Genomic DNA, 20,388 nt, shown 5'->3' on the forward strand with positions numbered 1-20,388 from the left:
ACAAAGGTTAAGAACAAGAAGCAGCCACAACTAACGGTATCTGGCTTTTCCTTTCTAGTTTTGTGCTGAGCCCTTTTCGTTGTTATGCAACTGCTATGGACTGAATTGTGCTCCCTGCCCTCCCCCCAACCCCCCACATTCACATGTTGAAGTCCCCTAGGCGCCAGTGTGATATTTGGAGATGAGGCCCTTGGGGAAGTAACTAAAGTTAGATGAGGCCCTCATGAGGGGATCAGTCAGTGGCTTTTTAAAAAAATTTTTTTAAAGATATTTATTTATTTATTTATTTGACAGACAGAGAGAGAGCACAAGTAGGCAGAGGTAGGCAGAGAAAGAGGGGGAAGCAGGCTCCCCGCTGAGCAGAGAGCCCGATGTGGGGCTCAATCCCGGGACCCTGAGATCATGACCTGAGCCGAAGGCAGAGGCCTAACCCACTGAGCCACCCAGGCACCCTGTCAGTGGCTTTATAATAAAAGGAAGAGAGAGAGATCTCTCTCCACCACGTGAGGACGCCGCAAGAAGCCTGCTGTCTACAAGCCAGGAAGAAAGCTCTCACTAACAACCAAATTGACGTGCATCTTGATCTTGGATGTTCAGCCTCCAGAACTGTAAAATAAATGTGTGTTGTTTAAGCCACCCAGACTATGGTAATTTGTTATAGCTGCCTGAGAAGATTAATACAACAAGGATTACAATTTGTAATGTACTAAACCTATTTCCCTGCTCTCGTTCCATTTCTTCCTATTACCATGGAGCTGCTGACACCTGCATTTTATCACTCACCAGCTAGACCAGGAGGGCCCCGGGGCACATGGATTCAGGCTATGTTCTGAAATTCTTGAGTGAACTCAGAGTCTGACCCAGGCTGGTCCACTACCTCATTCACGGACAGTTCGGAAGATTGCTGGAGGAGGCTTGCCCTGACACTGAGAAGAGCCAAACACCCACCCTCAAGTGATTACTCTGCTCTATGCTCTGTTTCTTTTTAAGCTTGGGCTAAGAGTGGCCATCGTTCTTGAAGATACCATAAAGAGCAATAACTTCTGTAAACACTGCCTTTGCTTTTGCAGGAGAAGTATATCTCCAAAGCTAGAGAAGTATTTCCTGAGCCCTGGAAATGAAAGAACCTGGGACTCCCAACCGTCCTAGAAAATAAACATCCTACCTTCCATAATCCTCTCCTGGGTACCTAATGCTGAAAGAATGGGCCAAATCCCTAAAGAATCTGATATGTTTCAACTCAGGCCCTTTTGACATTCCACTTAAGCCCCAGGGAAAACACCACCTAGATTTACTTCTTGTAGGATGAGAAAAGGGTTCTTCACCTGAATGATCCGAAATATCTCTGTCAGAGAAAAGTAGACTTTTCCTTTGGAAATATTGGCAGCTCTGGAAGTAGAAATCCTCTCTCCTGATGGGGTTAGGTTTTTGGTCATGCGTGACACATTACTGGCATTAAACATTGAGTGAATCGATCATTGAGACAGAGACAAGCTAAAGAGAAAAGGGGGTCACCTTCTACTATGGTCTTTCTTGAAGTGAAAACCACAGAAAACATAAACAGTTGAATGAGAATGACACAGATTCTGCTCTGGGAGTCTCTATTCTACATTTGTTTGAAAACTAGTTGTTGGATATGATGGGATGTAGAATTGCTTGGGCAGAATCCAAAATTGTCGAGCAGCCCCAACCACTTCCTCCAGGATCCCAAGTCCAACTCTATGTAAGGTACACTCTGCCTTGCTGTGTATGGCTGTGGTCATCCATCCCTAGCTGGTGAACTGTATTAGATCCCAGATGGAAGCATTAGACCTCACATTCTCTTTTAATGGACTAGCTTGTGGAGAAGGGCGAGACTTGGGAGCTGGGTAGTAATACACAGGGCATACTTTCAGATACATGGTTCCAGATAAAAGAGAGGGAAGACCCTTTTCAAAACTCTCCATACCAACCGTGCCTCGCCAGTAGGGGTAGCTGCTGAGCTGCCAAAAGATGACATTTAGTAGCACAGTTCTTTCAGGCCTGGTAGAGCTTCAAGACCTGGTCCAAATTTTCCAGTTTATTTCTGACACCCCCCCCCCCAAATATCGTATCTTCCGGCCATGCAGAACTATTCATTATTGCCTTATCACACCCAAATTTGCTTTCCTTCATGTTTTTCTCTGTCAGAAATGTTATCTCCTTCCCATTCTTGGAAGCTAGATCAGATACCACCGTCTCTGACCAACCATCGCAGAACCCCGAGGTGGACAAATTCTCCCTTAGATGATGTGTTCTACCTACCTATCTGCCTGCCTACAAATTGTTCATACTATTTTGCAATTATTTCTTTACCTATCTATTCTCCATTTGGAATGTGAGGTGTCTGAGGGCAAATTCATTTGATGCTCACTTTTTATCTGAGTACCTGGCATAGCTCAACTATGCAGATGGTTCCCTGGGCAAGAAAGAAAATACCACCGAGAAATCATATTAGGATTGCTCAAAGAGTCCATGTTCCCAAAGATACCATGATTACTTATGGCTGAAAGGATTTTTATGTTTAACTCTCCATCTAAGACATTAGAAACTCACTTCCCACTAAACTCCATAGGCAAGTGTGTTGGTAAGTGTGAGGTGAATGATTCCTGTGTGAGTCAGTGTCCTCACTTTGAGGGATGTACTTACCGTTCCTAGCATAAGACTGGCAGGGGAAAATGAACAGTTAACATTACTAGAAACACATAGAAGAGAGGTACTTGAGGTGCCCAGGGTATGTCCTGGACAGACCGCACACACATGTCTGGAGCACATGAGAGTCATTAGCCCTGGTGAGGGAAGCCTGGGCCCTCTTCTCAGTCATTACCCCCAACAACAGAGCCGATTTCGCTTGCAGGCTAATCTGAAGGCTGCTTAAGGGATTGTTTCCCACTGACATCTTTCACCACCAGGTAGTTTTAGGAGATGAGGGAGAGAGGGTGAGAGGGAAAGGGAGAGTCAAGAATCAGAATTCTCATAACAAGGAAGAATTTCCACATCAAAACCGAGATCTGTTTGTGCCAAGTGTGAAAAGGCATGAAATAGCTAGGCATGAGCTATTCCCCAAAGACTTGTCTTTTACTAGAAAGAACTTTGTAAATGGTAATAGGTATTAGACTGACTGGAAGCAGATTTGCTCTGGGCCCAGAGACATAAAATAATCATCACTTTGTTTGTCTGATTCTAAATGGGCTTAGTATTGATTTGCATTATAAGAATTCCAAATTCCCACTACTCAGGGAAAGTAATCCAAACCCACTACTTTTCATTCCTGGTTGTTTCCTACACATGAAACTTCTTTGAAATTCTGCACCAAATATGGAGGAGAATACATATGAGAAGAAGCCTGACCAAATATTGTATCTGCTCCCCTTGCATGTTTCCATCCAAACTCATGAGGTTGGGTTCCATTTGAGCTGGTTCTCTAGGCTGTGGCTCGAGTTCAGTCCATACACAAGAGGAGGAGTTCCAGTTAATATAGTTCTAAGAAGCTTGAGAGAACAGCTGTGGTGTGTACCAGAGGACTCACCTCTAGTCCATGGGCCTTAGGAACACACATGAGTACTACATTACATGTCATTAAAAACATGGAAGTCAGAGTTTTCTAGTGAAAGGGACTTTAGTGGTTATTTCCTTCCTACTTTACAGTGAAGGATCAGTACAGTGAATTGCCAGCACTGAGACTAGAAACCTGTCTGCTGACTTCCACAGCCACGCTTCTCCCACTCTGCCACAAACTGTCTCTGGTAGAGAACATTTTAGCTTTTAAATCCGTCATGGGCATCATGTGAACTTAATGCATATAGATTCGCTCACGAATTTAACAAATAGTAATTGTCCCTTACGTGCCAGGACCCTCCCAGCTGCGTGGGATATTTCAGCGAACAAAATGGACTCCAGTCAGTACACTTGCAGGGTTCGTGTATTCTAATGGGATATGGAAGGCATGCACACTCATGCTCATCTGACAGATCAGGAAATAGAGCCTCAAAAAAAAAAAAAGAAAATGGCTAGGAAACAAGCTAACTAATGACAGATTTAGCACCATGATTTAGACTTCTTGCCCAGGACTCCCCTAGCATGGATATAAATCCATGGTTCCACCTCAAAATGTGTTCAGAGCCTGAGGATGTGAAAAATTATGTTCACACAATCCTTATTTAAGTCAGGCAAAAATCTATCTGATGATGGAAGCCATGTGAGGAGGGAGAGCTGGAAGGGTTTTATTTAGAGAACACAAATGTATTAGGGTTATTTGTAAGTCTCTATGACATTTGGTTTTCTCGGTGCTTGTTATGGGTTGAGTTGTCTCCCCCCAAAAAGGTACATCGAAATCCCAGTTACCTCCTGTAAACTTTTTTGGAAGTTGGGTCTTTACAGATATGATCAGGTTAAAATGAGATCAGCAGAGTGGACCCTAATCCAGTAAGACTGGTGTCCTTATAAAAAGGGGAAATTTGGACACAGAGACAGACAGTCCTAGAGGAAGATGGTGTGAAGTCACAGGGAGAAGACCACTTCTCAGCCAGGGAATGTCTAATGCTCTCAGAAGCGAGGAGAGAGGCACGATGCAGATTCTTCTTCACACCTCAGAAGGAATCAGTCCAGCTGATGTCTTGATTTGGGCCTTCTAGCCTCCAGAACTACGCAACAATACCTTTCCGTTGTTTGAGCCATCCAGTTTGGGGTACTCTGTTACCACAGCTCTCGGAAGCTCACGCAGGAATCCCAGCACATCACTTTACTTCATGTTCTCATAAAATAAAGCACCTTTTTTTTTTTTCCCCATGAGAAAAACCTCTCCATACCCACTGAAATCTCCCACATTTCTCAGGTCAGGGACACAAATTTGCTGAGGTTAAAAGTGGAAGATAAACAGATCTCAGACAAGTGTTATACTGATACAGACTGAGTCTGCCCCGCCCACCTCCCCCAGTCAGCCACTCATACATTTCATAGCTCTGGGCAACTGTCTGCAAATGACGGGAGACCCAGCCCCAAAGATAAAGGAGGTCTGTTCTCTTACTGTTTATTGTTAAGTCAGAAATTTTCAAAAGTTTTAACCATATGAATCATGCAATGAACAAACCCACACAATGTGAGAAGATATAAGGGAAGGAAATATTCTGATATCATTTGTACTAAAAAAAAAAAAAAAAGAAACCCCTCCTAATTGATGATGAATCATGGAAGAAAACAAATACATGAATTTTCCCTTCTAGTGCACATCTTTGAACTCACAGAGAAAGAGTTTTGCTTACGTGTTCTCAGATCTCACCAGTCAAACCGAAGTACTTTATTTATTTATAGTTGTAAATCAGTGTCAAATTTAGGGATGGCTAAGTTTGAGCACTCAATGGATGAAAACTATATCAAGTGGACCAAGGAACTTCCTGATGGCAGGAAATCTCTGGGACACAGTAGGTGCACATCATAATGTTTGTTGAGTTGGCATACATGAAAAGCTAATGAGCAAGGAGACAGAGACCTCTTCATTATCCATCAGAAAGGTATGGAGAGCTGAGGGGAAACAGGGGAGGTGAGGTATGCTATACTTACTGCACCTGTTCTAGAACGATTCCAGTCGACGTTATATTGTGTTTCCCTGCACAGGGTTGTTTATCATCATCTCTATACATGGGATTGTTTGCCTATATAGATGTTCTCAGGAGAGCACTTGAAAATGTCTAGTTACATAATGATACTTGGCAGAGGTTCAGTTTTAATCTGTTCAAGTGACTGTATTTGAACTAGCACATTCCATTCCCCTTGCCCATCCCGTTATTGCCACAAAATGGGCTTTGATACCTCTACTCCTAGTCTCTTCTCTTAGTGATCTCACTATAACATAGTGAACTTAAGGGTCCAAACCACCTGCTCAGTGCATAGCAGTTTTGTACACACTGTAAGAACCCAGCACCCACAAAGTGAGGAAATCAGTGGTTTTTATGATTGTTGTGCCCAATGTACTCTCCGAGGAACAGGTGACCTAGCAGTCTATTCAAAAAGTTTCTGTATCTTGGTGTCATCGCTATGGCACCATCTTTTGTCTTCATTTCCACTTTTGCCCTTCTCAGAACATGATGCTCTTAAGAGCACAGTCTTTGGAGCCAGAATGTCCAAGTTCAAATCCATGCTCCACCACTCATTAGCTCTGCTACTTGGGAAAAGCCATTCAATCTCTCCACACTCAATTTCCTTGTGTGTCAAGTACAGATAATAACACCTGTACCGTGAGGTTGATTTTAGCATTGAGTGTGTTAGTATACATAAAGTGCAGAATGGTTTCTGCTACACAGTATACACTGCGTAGGCATCTACATTAGTTATTACTGTACTGGCTCACTAGGTAATATATGGGAGGTGGAAGAAGGAGATCAGCCAGGCAGAACAACATTAGTAGAGGTTTAGAAGTCTTCCCATTGCCAATTAAAAGGAAAAGAAAAATGGACAGATATTGGAGATTCAGAAGAGAGGATAATTTTGTGGCAAAACACACCGGTCTTTACCAAGGAAAAGGGGGTAAAGTATTTGTATTATTTTAAATAGCAGGCTCTTGCTGAACAGGGTTCTACAGTTCAGCACTTGAGACAGATGGTAAAAGCCACATGCTTGTGGATTTTCCCACTTTTTCCACACTCACAGACTCACAACCACTTTGGTGCCCGTGGTTTAACCTCTGTTTCTCTAACTCCTGTTTATGAGTCAAGCGGTTTCATGTCATCAGATTGATGGGGAAAGTGTGAACAGGGGATAAGGATGTGGAAGCAGTTTCCACACTAAGCAGGACCACAATGTGCCAACGCTAGAAAGGAAAAAAGAATTCAAGGTCTTCAGGCTTTGAGAGATTGGGTTTAGTCAACTGTGAGAGCTCGCTGCAATCAAAGAAGCTATCTAAGCCCACAAAAGGCGTTTTTCATTGGAGCATAAATAGAGGTCTCAGTGTTGGAGGAGGCGTGGCCGAGGCGATGGTGGCAGCCAAGCAGGGTGGGACTGGGGTCAGAGACAGGCAACCAGATTCTTGATTATCTCCCTCCCTTTCTGCTTGGAAAGGGCACAGGTCAAAGTCGACCAATGATGGCAGCATCCTGTGTGGTCACGGCAAAGTTCAGTAACGAGGCCAGCGGGGCACTGTGATGTGAGCCCCACTAAGCTATTTGTTTCAGCTGGCATGCTTAAGCAACAATTTGCTGATGAAAGCTGCTGAAGAAAAAGCCTATTCCTTATTCTTCGCTCCTGCGTGACCCTAGGAATTGTCTCAGAATCCCACGGAGTCATGGCTGATTTGAACTTCCTAAGCCCTCAGAAATTCCCCAAGTCCCCATCCCCACCTAATGTCAGGAAAGAAGAAATAAAGCTTAAAGAGATTAAGTGACTAACCACCAACTACTGAAAGAGCTGGGACTGGAATTGTCTGTCTCCTGAAGAGGAGGGAGGTCTTTCTCCCTCTCCACTGTCCCATCCATACCTCTCTGGATTGTGGTGGTCATCTGCTGCAGAATTCTTGAAAGAGCAGAATATTTTTGGTCTCTAAATTATCCACAAAAATGGTTGGCAGCAGTTCCAGGGTCAAAGACATAGTTCCTTTACAGGCATGTGGGTAGGTCCTTTCGCATTGAGCTCATTACTGGTGTTATATCTAAAGACAATTAAGCAAACGTTCTTTGTCCGGAAGACTGAAGAGCAAAGCAGTATTGGGAAGAGTGGTTTATGAGAAACCTCCATTTAGAAAATTTTTCTTAACCTAACCTTAACCCTAAGTATTTCCCACACTTAACTAAAATAATTAATGGATCTTTCAAAAAATCTACCCTTGCTGTAGTTAAAAATGACTTCCCTCTAGTTTACCTCATTTCATCTTCTTCTTAACCTAGCACTATTTCCCCTTTTGCTGAATAAGTCTCATTTTTCTTTCCATTTTCCTTTACAGACCATGGTTTCTAGAATTCCCATCATTTTAAGTAGTTTCCATTGTAACCTCTCCAGTATATCCACATCCTTCTTAACCAGACATAAAATTCCATTTGAAGAGTTCCCAGGAAGGAAGTGAGACAGTGAGAATATAGTAGTTATTCATGCGCATTATATAACATACAAATACAAGTAAAATACATTTGGCAATCTCCTGCTTCTGAGGTGGGGGCATATGGGGACTTTGGCTGAACTCAGTATGACAGCTTCTGTCAGTTTTCCCTTCACAGCTCAAACGCTATTAATTCATTTTGTCCATCCACTCATTAATATCTTAATTCCAGAAATAATTTAAAAGATTTCCATAATGGAGATAACCTTTGGAAAAAAAATAAAAATTCAATAGATGGAAGGTTGGGATAATTATTTTCAAATCTTAGATACTAATACAAATAAGCATAAATTTAGCTCAGAATTTCCTGGAAGCAAGGCAAAAAGAGAAAATGTTCTACTTTAAGTCATTTTAAAGATTACTTCAGAGGGAACAACAAGATAAAATCTTCCCTGCTCATAGCTCTTTGCTGGCATTTCTCAGCTAGTGATTCGGCACTTAAATACTCCTCGAAGGCTGTGGGCTTCTTCAACATGGGTTTTATTTCTTATAATACAGTTTGTACTTGAGTAATGCTTGTTGAATGAATGACTATTACTTTTCCGATTTCCCAGGAACCCTTTATCAGGACCTCAAATTCCCCTAAAATATCAACTAACTACATTAATGTTTTTTACTGTCTAGACTTCTTATGACTGAGCGCGGGACACTCTTGGTTAACCAAGTGGGCTTTGATATATTTGTGTATTTTTAAATTTCATTTTGTAAAGGGGTTTGTAAGGACACTTGCTTTGAGTGGTTTATCAGCAGATTATGCATAACCCTACACTGACCTATACCACATCTTCCACAGTAGGTTAGGATCAGGGTGACATGAAACAAGATTCCTGGTGAGCTCTAGCTTGGAGGCAATGCAAATGGTCTTGCATATTAATTGGTCATTAAAAAATATCTTGATGCTTAACTGCTTTGGGTTTTTAAGCAAACTCAATGTACCCTTTCTCAAAGAATTTGTTGTCAAGGGAGCTTCTTCAGACACCTGTAATAGTCCTAACATGAAGAGGCACTTAAACATCAGCATGCCAATTTACATAATCTCTTAAAAATCTCATTTTATTTTCATGATTACTTGATCCCAAGTCTACTACTCAATCTAGTTTTTTGCCCCTCTTATCCATAAAGCAATAATAACCTTTGGGAAAAAAAATCAAAATTCAATAGATGGAAGTATAGCAATAATAAATAGAGTGATAACAAATAAAATGAGCAATAACTCATAGATTATCCATAGAGCAATAATATCCATATCCATAGAGCAATATCCATAGAGCAATAATAAATAAAATGTTTTCAAAGAGACAGCTAAAGAGACACAGCATACTCAAAAGCAAAATGCACTTTTTAGTAAACTAAAAACAGAATTGAAAGGCAAAGCAGCAAGCATGATGGAAGTCACTACCTTGCTGGTCTCCATGTCCCACAGGAGGCAAGGCAACCAAGTCTTGGCATCTCAAGGAAAACGATACTAAAAGTCCTCTGTGCAAGATGGAGGACCGGATCTGGACTTACTGCTTGAAATCAGTGCCAAGAGAGAGGCTCCCCTATACATCAGGATATGTTTTTTTTGTTGTTGTTTTTTTTAATTGTTTTTTTTAAATTTATTTATTTTTTCAGCGTAACAGTATTCATTGTTTTTGCACAACACCCAGTGCTCCATGCAAAACGTGCCCTCCCTATTACCCACCACCTATTCCCCCAACCTCCCACCCCTGACCCTTCAAAACCCTCAGGTTGTTTTTCAGAGTCCATAGTCTCTTATGGTTTGCCTCCCCTTCCAATTTTTTTTTAAATAAACATATAATGTATTTTTATCCCCAGGGGTACAGGTCTGTGAATCGCCAGGTTTACACACTTCACAGCACTCACAATAGCACATACCCTCCCCAATGTCCATAACCCCCTCCCCCCAGCAACCCCCAGTTTGTTTTGTGAGATTAAGAGTCATTTATGGTTTGTCTCCCTCCCAATCCCATCTTGTTTCATTTATTCTTCTCCTATCCCCCTAACCCCCCATGTTGCTTCTCCATGTCCTCATATCAGGGAGATCATATGATAGTTGTCTTTCTCCGATTGACTTATTTCACTAAGCATGATACCCTCTAGTTCCATCCACGTCGTCGCAAATGGCAAGATTTCATTTCTTTTGATGGCTGCATAGTATTCCATTGTGTAGATCCGAAGGGGCACGTGTACCCGAATGTTTATAGCAGCAATGTCTACAATAGCCAAACAATGGAAAGAACCTAGATGTCCATCAACAGATGAATGGATACGTCAGGATATGTTTTAAAAATAGCTGTCAACCTGTTGTTTGGGCTGTGGCTTTGGAAAGTGTTGTAGGTCTAGAAGACAGAAATACTAAGACAGTTCTGTGACCAGAAACCAAATGGCTAACTAGCCTGATGACTGTATCTAGAATAATCTAATGTAACTGCAGGACAGGAGCCCCCAAACTCCATTAGAGGACCTCATCCTAAATAAGGACCCCAAAGGAATTGGCACACATACATACAACACGGGAAAACTGCTAAGGTGTGAGGAGAGAGAGGAACCTTAACAAAGAGGAAAATAAATGACAAAAAAACCGCACAATATTTCTCATTGAAAATGATTCTGCCAATCCCAAAACCATAATTGAACACTAATAAAATTTGTGAAAAGATGGAGGGAGGCAGTGAAGAGATAATGACTGAGAATTAGTCTGCACTGAAGAAAAACACAGGAGTCTTTAAACAGGAAGAGCTTCCAAGGACTGGGAGGAAATATTTAAAACAAACTCAGACCAACACATACTTTTGTGAAACTAAAGAATACAGAGAATGAAGACAAAATTATAAAAGCTACAGAGAGGAGACATTGACAAAAGAAGAAAAACTGAAGATATCTTCTTAAAAGAAGAGAGAGAGACTGAAATTAAATAAATAAGTGCTCAATTAAGAAATAAAGAAAGGGGTGCCTGGGTGGCTCAATTGGTTGAACATCTTGGTTTCTGCTCAGGTCATGATCTCAGGGTCCTGGGATGAAGGCATATATGTCCATCTGTCAGGGTTCTGTGCTCAGCAGGGATTCTGCTTGTGGATCCTCCCTTCCTCTGTCTCTGCCCCTCCTCCCTGCTCCTGCTCATTTTCTTTCTTAAATAAATAAATAAATAAATCTTTCAAAAAAAAAACAAAAAACAAAAAAAGAAATAAGAAGTAAACACAACACACCTAAAAGAACTAGATGGAAGGAAACCATAAAGATAAGGGCAGACATCAGATCAATTAGAAAATAAAGACACAGCAGATAAGATCAATAAAAATCAACAGGTAGTTATTTGCAAACTGCTCTATGAAGCAAAACTTAGTGAGACCAAAAAATATACTTTTCTTCAATAAATATAGAAGAAAAGTCATGAATCAACAATACTAGGGTCATAAAGGAATAATAACTAAATATAAGTTGAGATTCTAAAAATATGTTATCAACAGCTCTGTCAATAAATTTGCCAACCAGAATACCACTAAATTAAATCAATCATTAAATAAGCTGAATTGATGATCAAAATTTCTTCCCACAAAAGATAATAGGCTCAGAAAGTTTTACAGATGAATGTTCCCAAGCGATCATGAGAAAAATAATTTCTGTCTTATACAAACTCTTCCAAATAGAGAAAGAGGAGGAACCCATAGAATGTGATATGGCTAATGTAATTTTGGCGCCAAAATGAGAAAGGGAAAGTACAAGGAAACAAAATTATAGACTTCTTTTACTTACACTGTTCCTGCAAAAATCCCAAATAAAATATCAGCAGGTAAAATTCATCAGTGAATATAAAAACATCACATCATATTCAAATAGCATTATTATTAGAAATCTAAGGATGGTTCAACATCAACAAATCTAATAATGTAATAAATCATAATTATAAATTAAAAGGAAAATTTGATTCTCACAATAAATGCAAACATTTGAAAGTTCTACATACCTGTGATATAAGCACTTTGCCTACTTAGTACAGAAAGGAATTCTCTTCATCTGATGAAGGTATCCATTACAAAGACTTGTAATATGAATCATATTTAATGGTGAAATTTGGGGAGCATTTACCACAAAATTAGGAACAAAGTAGGATGCTCCCCATTGCCACGTGTATGCAGCACTCATTGAAGTTTCTATCTAATGCAGGAAGACAAGAGGCGGCATAAAATGAAAAAAATTTAAAAGGAAATATCAAAGTGTCTTTATTTGCAGTTAGTATGATAGTCTATATGGAATATACAAAAGAATCCACTGACAAATTTTTAAGAATTAAGACCATTCCACACTACTACTCATTAAAAAACAACATAAAAATATCATTATTCAAAAATGTAATGGGAAAATGAAATCATTCACAATTTCAACAAAAACTTAAGGTATCTAAAATAACAAGAGACATACAAAATCTTTTTAGAGAAAATCAAGAAACATTACTGAAGACAGTGAAAAGAAGTGAAGAGATGGACAGATGCAATAGTTTCACGAGTTGGACAATGAGGATTGTTAAGGTATAATTTTTACTATTTCAATAAAAAACCAAATAAAAGGATTTTCCTTATCTAAAATCAACACTGTGTGAAATAACAGTGCGATAACCTGCAACCAGACCAGGTATAGACAAATAGACAACTAGATCAGAATTACAATCTTAAATGAGACTCACACATAAAAAAATAATTTTGGATAAAAGAAAAAAAAAATAGAGTTCCAACTACTCAAATCCCAGAGTCTCCATAACATGATTAAAATGCCAAGATTCACAGTTTTACATACAGGAAAAATTTATCTTCTTTATTCTTTTTGGAATCTCAGCGGAATAATGGCATCGATCCTCCTAAGCTTGCCTTCCTTGAATTATTTTGACCCTGCTAAGTACATCTCCTCCTTGAAATTGTCTCTTCTCCTTTGACTACCATGTCATTGTACTTCTTGGCTCCTAGTTCTTGATTTGTTTTACTGGATATTTTTCATCATCTACCTCCTAAAATGGGTGTTTCTCAGGATCCTAGCTTTAGGAACCTTCTTTCCTTAGACTAAGTTCTTCACCACTAGAGCTTCAGCACCTAGTGTTAACGACTATCAAGATTCTTTGCTTTCCATAAAATTGAACAACTAATCACGTTATTAGCAGATGACTATTCAAAAGTATTTCTATGATACATCACCATGTGATATTTGGCATCAAACTCAGAAGTTCAAAAGGAGTGATGGTGCTGTAGCAAAAGCCCTTCATTTGCTTTTTTATGGGAACAAGTTTTCTCAGCACTTACAGCTATTACAGTAAGAAAATAAGGTTAGTAATGCCGAACACTGCTCGTTTTTACAATAAACCATAGCTGGACACATGAACCCACTGAAAAAATAAAAGCCCCAACAATCTTAAATAGAAATAATTTCCTAGGGCCTCTGGATGTCTCAGTATGTTAAGTGTCTGACTCCTGATTTCAGGTGGCTCAGGTCATGATCTTAGACAGAGTCATATGATTGAACCCCTTATCAACTCTGTCCTGAGCATGGAGTCTGCTTTAGATTCTCTGTCTCCCTCTCTCTCCGCCCCTCCCCATACCCGTGCTTGCTCACTCTCTCTCTCTCTCGAATTAATAAATAAAATCTTTTAAAAAAAAGAAGAGCTTTCCAATGAAATTTTAACATTTAATATTTTTTCTAAATATATAAAATATAGTTTTATCAATTTTGTAATAATAATGATTATAGACTCAATCCAAAAATAAATATTTTGAATTTAGACTCTTATGTTAAAGTAATTTTTAAAAAATAGATTTATAGGGACACCTGGGTGGCTCAGTGGATTAAAGCCTCTGCCTTTGGCTCCGGTCATGATCTCAGGGTCCTGGGATCGAGCCTCACATCAGGCTCTCTGCTCTGCGGGGAACCTGCTTCCCTTCCTCTCTCTGCCTGCCTCTCTTCCTCCTTGTGATCTCTCTCTCTGTGTCAAATAAATAAGTAAAATCTTTTTAAAAATAGATTTATATACTTTTTTAGTTGTGAGAAATATGATTACATGAACAATAAAATAGTTTTGAGCGTAAAGACATCGCATTAGGAAACAATGTGAGTAAAGTGGAATAGAACTACAAGTTCAAGGAGAAAAAAAGTTCTCTATTGAAAATCAACTTATTCATTAAAAAAACAGAAAAACTTTAATAGATGAGTGTTTATCAACCTACTACACTATTTAGATGCCATTTAATCAACTTAAAAGACATCTAAAACATCAGTGTTATAAATTACCATAAATTACATTTTTTAAAGATTTACTTATTTTGGAGAGAGAGCGCGCACACACATGCCTGAGTGGCAGGGAGGGGCAGAGGGACAGAGAAACTTTAGCAGACTCTCCGCTGAGTGTGAAGCCCCGCACGTGTCTCAACCACAGGACCCTGAGATCAGGATCCGAGCCCAAAACCACGAGTTGGTGCTTAACCAACTGCGCCACCCAGGTGCCCCATAAATTACATCTTTTTCAACTATTTAAGCTTATTTTCAAATTTTTTGGATGTCAACTTGAAAATATGTCAAAAAGTACATGGTTTTCCAAATATTTTTAGGGTGCCTATGAGGAAAATGGCTTGAAGTGTACTGCTCTACTTCTTAGGCCCAATGACTGCTGGTGTGCCTAATTTTCACTGTAACCTTACTAGTTTTAAATCTATTTTAGGAAAGCTTTTTACATTAAAAAATTTTAATTCTTGGGGGCGCCTGGTGGCTCAGTGGGTTGGGCCGCTGCCTTCGGCTCGGGTCATGGTCCCGGGGTTCTGGGATCGAGTCCCACATCGGGCTCTCTGCTCAGCGGGGAGCCTGCTTCCCTCTCTCTCTCTCTCTCTCTGCCTGCCTCTCTATCTACTTGTGATCTCTCTCTCTGTCGAATAAATAAATAAAATCTTTAAAAAAAAATTTTTAATTCTTTTCAATATAGATTTAAACTATTTTTTCAAGCCAAGAAAAATATCCACATCATGCAGTTCCTGCAATGAATTCTAGCTTTCCAGCTTTATTCCACTTTTATGTGAATATTCGTATTTAAAATTGTAAGACCGTAAGTTCGCAGAGAATAGTTATCACCAACAAAGCACACACACCCTTTCAAGCTCGTCTATATGATGACTCATAAGAAGCGTATGCTTGTCCTTCAATATGCTCTCCTAGTTTCTCATTTCTGCAGCCTCATCTAGCTCTGCAAACACCAGTGCCCTGTTGTTCTTCCATGAAAAACCTTTTCCTGTGCCATCAGGCAGAGCGGATCAAGGTGCTTCCAAAATACCTGAAACCCTCATCCACTGTGCTCAGGTCTAGAGGAGTGAACACAGAGCTGATGAAAATCACTTCAGCTGTGAGTTCAAAGTCAGTTGGAACCATAAACTGGAGGTAAGAGCCTGAGAAGCAAAGACCACAATCCTGGACATGACACGACAAAGAGTGGCCATTGATTGACATAGGCTCAGGAGGTCCTGGAATGATCACATCAGATGACTTCCCATTGTGATCATATTTAGACAGGAGCTTGAGCTTTCAGAGAGAAGGGGGATAAAGTAAAAGGAATAGGAGCAGAACAAAGGAAAGGGTCAGTTATTTTCCATCCAAGGCAAACCCACAGATGTTGGAGCGACCATTAGTCTACTTCATCTTGTAAATCTGTGTTTGTTTGCTCAGAGCAGGTAGCTTTGAACCCTTGGCGAAGTCTGGTTTAGAAATGCAAACCCATAGAAGAACTTTCCATCTTGTTACACATCCCATCATAAGACTGACATTTTTTGTTCTGTTTGCTATGGGCTGGTGGGTGGCTTTAATTTGGTTTTCCCTCCAGTCCCCGAGTCCCAATCTTTGCCAAATCAAGAAGCAGACAGGGAGGGGAAGAGAGGCAAAATACATATGCATTTGCATTCACCAAGTGATCTCAGAAGTAATTTAATACTGGCTCAGGTTGTCCGTGTCATACAAATCAGTTTCATTCTGTGGATTGTTTATATACCACTTCTAGTATGTCTCTAATAAATTAAAATCTTGCTGAAATGGTAAAATATACTGAAGATATAGTGAATGGTCTACAGGCTACACAGAGGGGCCATTATTCTAAGAGGAAATAGGAAAAGCAATCATAAAATTTTGAAAAATTATGCAATAACTTTGTACTTATTGCCCATTTGTATTCATTACAATGATCTACTTCATAGACATATAAATAGAATGGGAAAGTAACAGATCTACAGTGTGCTCTAGACATGGCTTTCAACTTCAGTCAATGAAATTCAATTAGGGTCTTCAATAAAGAAAACCCCAAAAACGCCAAGCATTTGTCTGCATATTTCTCTGTGCCGTCCTGAAGTTACTTGCTTAACTTCCTTCCAGTTCCTTCCCTTACTCTTCTCAGAAAGTCTCTTTTGTGGAGAGATGAGAAGGCACATTTGCTCGGGTTTGCTCGGGGTTGTGGGTACAGTGGTATCGTTCTCCATGGGCACTGAGCTCTCTATGCCCCATCTTCCATAAGCAATTAGCAAAAGGAAAGGACCACACAGATAAGACCGTGATTGCCAGGGACTCGGAACAGGTTTTACGACAGGCAGGCCGATCAAAGGGGCTTAACCAAGATGGTTTTTAATCATGTTTGGGCATTGGAGAGTTCTCAGGTTCAAAGAAATGGGTCTGTGTTTTGTTTAGTTTTGGCAAACCTCTCTTTTCTTCAATAACCTCGGAAAAACAAAGCCCACAGAGTGAGGCCATGCATGATCTTGTTTCCCCGTTCAAGCAAAATATACCACCTTGAGGAGGTCTTTTTCTTATAATCAGTTCTGTATATTTTTAAGACTATTTTGAATAGTCTTTTGACTATTTGAAACTAAACCACTTTTAAATTGTGCTGGGAACCATACGAATTAACTGTTATGGGAAAAAAAATGTTCTTGGGATGTCTTTTATTGTTTTGCAAAGTTCAATATCAAAAGATTCAGCATCACTGTGTTGTTGTTGTTTTTTATCCCCAATACAAAAGAAGTAGATATAATGGGAAGCAATAATGTGGTCCAGAGCAAGACGGAAATTGACCCTCTTTGTAACCCAGGGCCAACAAGTGAAGGAAGATCTTAGACTCACTCAGGTTCACTGAACATGCAACTGCTTCCTTATCTTCTCCCTCTTGCTTCTTTTTCTCTCCCTTCTTCTTTTCCTCATTCTCCATTTCCTCCTCCCTTCCCTCCCTCTCCTTTCTCCCCCTGTTTGCCAGTCAGCAAGCACATGCAAACTTTAGAAACTGCTTAATTCCCTGGTAGAGTGGGCAGAGGGTGACTTCACTGAAGAAAGAGCTTTCCTTTGTTTACTTACAAAAGTACTGATCTTTGAAAACAATATCCATTGTGCACTTCTTTTTTTTTTTTCTAATTTTATATATTTATTTGACAGACAGAGATCACAAGTAGGCAGAGAGGCCGGCAGAGAGAAAGGGGGAAGCAGGCTCCCCGCCGAGCAGAGAGCCCGATGTGAGGCTCGATCCCAAGACCCTGAGACCATGACCTGAGCTGAAGGCAGAGGCTTTAATCCACTGAGCCACCCAGGTGCCATTGCGCACTTCTAAAGATTTTGTCAAATCTCTAAAAAGGAAAGAACAAATCTCAATCTAATTTTCAAACACCTCTTTTTATTTCTTTTTTGTAGAAAAAAAATGAATATGCAGAAATAGTAAAAATATGTCAGGCAGCTAAAGTTGCAAGAACATTATGTAGTACATCACTTAATCACAGAAACCACGATACAGGGGAAAAAAAAACCCTAACCCAAATGTGCTGTTTAATAATCACCAAGGGTCAGAAAGAACCCACAAGCATCCCAGAATCTGTGTCCTTAACTTCCCTCAGATTTGGAAGGGGTTGGGGAGATAATGGAGAAGGAAGCATGGTACATGTTCCGGATTTCTGTTTACAGGTCCCTGCGCAGCTTTTAGTCATGAAGCCAGTTAAGAAGGGAGTTGGAGTCTGGGACCCCTTTCCCAGTTTGGTAGATCTGTAGTAGGTCCCTGAATGGCTGGGTTTTGTTTAGGTTTTTTTTTGCTTCCCTTTACCCAGAACTCTGAGAGTTAGTCTTGGAAAGAGGTAAGTACTGAGGGAATGTTTTAATGAGGGGGAGAAGAGGAAAATTTCAAAATATGTGTTTGTAGAACATCATCGTGGAGATTCTGTGGTGGACCGGGACTGGGGCGGGGTGAGCGTGAGGCCGGCGGGAGGTGAGGAAGCTGCAAGGCTCTGGGTGCCTAAAGCCAAGACACTAATTTCATCCAGCCCCAGAGAAAACTTTTTAAAAAGAGTCAAGGGGAAGCAATCCCAAACACAAAGACTTGGAGGACATTTGGAAATCAGAGATGGGGGAGCGGTCCAATCTGGCAGATGGAAACCCAAGAACACAAGTTGTCCGGGTGTGGATGGGCTTAGAGATGTGACGTTTGGGGGCAAAGAGATGTCCACAGGGAGATGTTTATTGCCTTCTTGCCATAGTAAATGTTCAATGCTCTCAAGACAAAATTCAGAATGTCTAGGGTTTATCATGTAAAAACAGCTTGAGGCAAACACGATGACATTCTGTATATTTATTCACCAAAATGTCCCCCTCTGTTGAGATCATTTTAACTGGGATGGGTCGGTAGTGGGCCCTGTTCTGCTCCTGTAAGCGTCCTGCAGAGTGACTCTGATGGCCTCACTCAAACTAATAAGCATCACTTTCTTCTCTTAAATCCACATCCCTTGCCTCTTAAACATCATGGAAAGGGAAGGTGACATTTTAGAAGGTGTTGTGCTGACAGCCCACAAACCGGGGCTCCATCTAACCGAAAAGGAAAGCTTGTGCTATAGCCATTAAATGAAAATGTTCTCTCTCCAGTGTCTTCTGTAGGTTACTGAACCCAGCCAGGCTGGCATCGTGAAATACTTTAAATGCATGCAGTGTTAGTAAAATACAGAATACATTGTAGGTATTATTCCCCTCTTTAAGTCCATGAATTGCTCGAGGGCAAAGGCATTGTCTTACTCAGGAAGATAACTGTATTTACTGAGGAAAAGACAGACTCTAATGCAGAGCTTTAGAGCATAATAGATTCTCATTAATTGCTTACTGATGGATGGAAATTATTTAGCTCCTGGAACTAAATTTCAGGAGACAAAAGTCTATCAGTAGAAAACTTCAGACTAGAAATATTTTATTAGGCTTGATAACTGTTTTTCTTTCTTTGAGGAGTATTATTGGGTACCTCCGGCTCTGAGTTTCTAGAGTTGTTTGGTACAAAGCTGTTACCATTATTTGGGTACTCAGTTAACACTCTCATAATAGGAATTAAAGCCTCATGGTTCTCTCTCTCTCTTTTTACCTGCTTTTGGTTTTTATCCATATTCTAGGGACTTGGCACAACAGCCTGAGGGAAATAACCTATCCCAAACCCTGGCGAGGGAGAGGGACCACTGGCATGTCGCATCTCAAGTCAGTCTCAGAACAGAGGAGGGACAAAAGCCTCACTCCATGGTCACAAGAACACCTTCCACATCTAAAAATATGAATGTGTCACAATTTTGCATGTCAACCTTACACAGAGGTCATGCTATTCTTGTCTGTGTCATTTCAATTTTAGTATATGAGTTGCCGAAGTGAGCCCAGAGTTCTCTTTTATATATGTCTTTAATCAGACAGATCCTCGAGCTTTTCTCCTGACAGCCTTCAGAACAAGCGAAATCAAAAGCAAGTGTATGATAGTGTAACAGAAGTTTCCATATCATACTAAATCTTTAGTCAAATGCATTGCTCTTCATTGTGCAGTTTATGTCTTTGGTGCTCTGTTTAGGAAGGTTTAAATGCCGTATATTTATATACATGTTAAACTATGGTTATTTTATTGTTTTTATTATTTCACATATTGCATTCAATTTATTTGGAACTGGATTTGATGGGAAAATAAAATTTTATATCTGTTTTCCCCAAACAGCCAATTGTCCTAAAACTATATATTAAAGAATTCAATCTTTACCATTTGCTAAACTCTTACATATATTTGAGGCTACCTCTGACGGACCTTGTATTTTGCTGTAATAAGTTTCTATAAGAGTGGGAACAATTTCTTATCATTTCTTTGTACCTCTAGAACCTGCAACAATACTTAGTCCTCAATAATGAATGAATCAATGGGTAAATTCTCCAATTCACTTAAATGATCCATCAGACTTGCCAATTTCACTGTATAAATACTTCTGGAATCATTCCTCATCCTTTTTTTACCC

The 20,388-nt window shown here is 40.0% G+C and overlaps 1 non-coding gene across 1 annotated transcript; it reads right to left on the bottom strand.

The window, feature by feature from the left end:
• Window positions 1-19,662: 19,662 nt before the first annotated feature.
• Window positions 19,663-19,769, bottom strand: LOC123947778. Its single transcript, XR_006819820.1, has one exon. It is a non-coding gene; the product is annotated as a U6 spliceosomal RNA (small nuclear RNA).
• Between the last annotated feature and the right edge of the window lie 619 nt (window positions 19,770-20,388).

The sequence above is a fragment of the Meles meles genome, chromosome 7 (genome assembly GCF_922984935.1).
Source record: "Meles meles chromosome 7, mMelMel3.1 paternal haplotype, whole genome shotgun sequence".
NCBI classification, from domain to species: Eukaryota; Metazoa; Chordata; class Mammalia; order Carnivora; family Mustelidae; genus Meles; species Meles meles.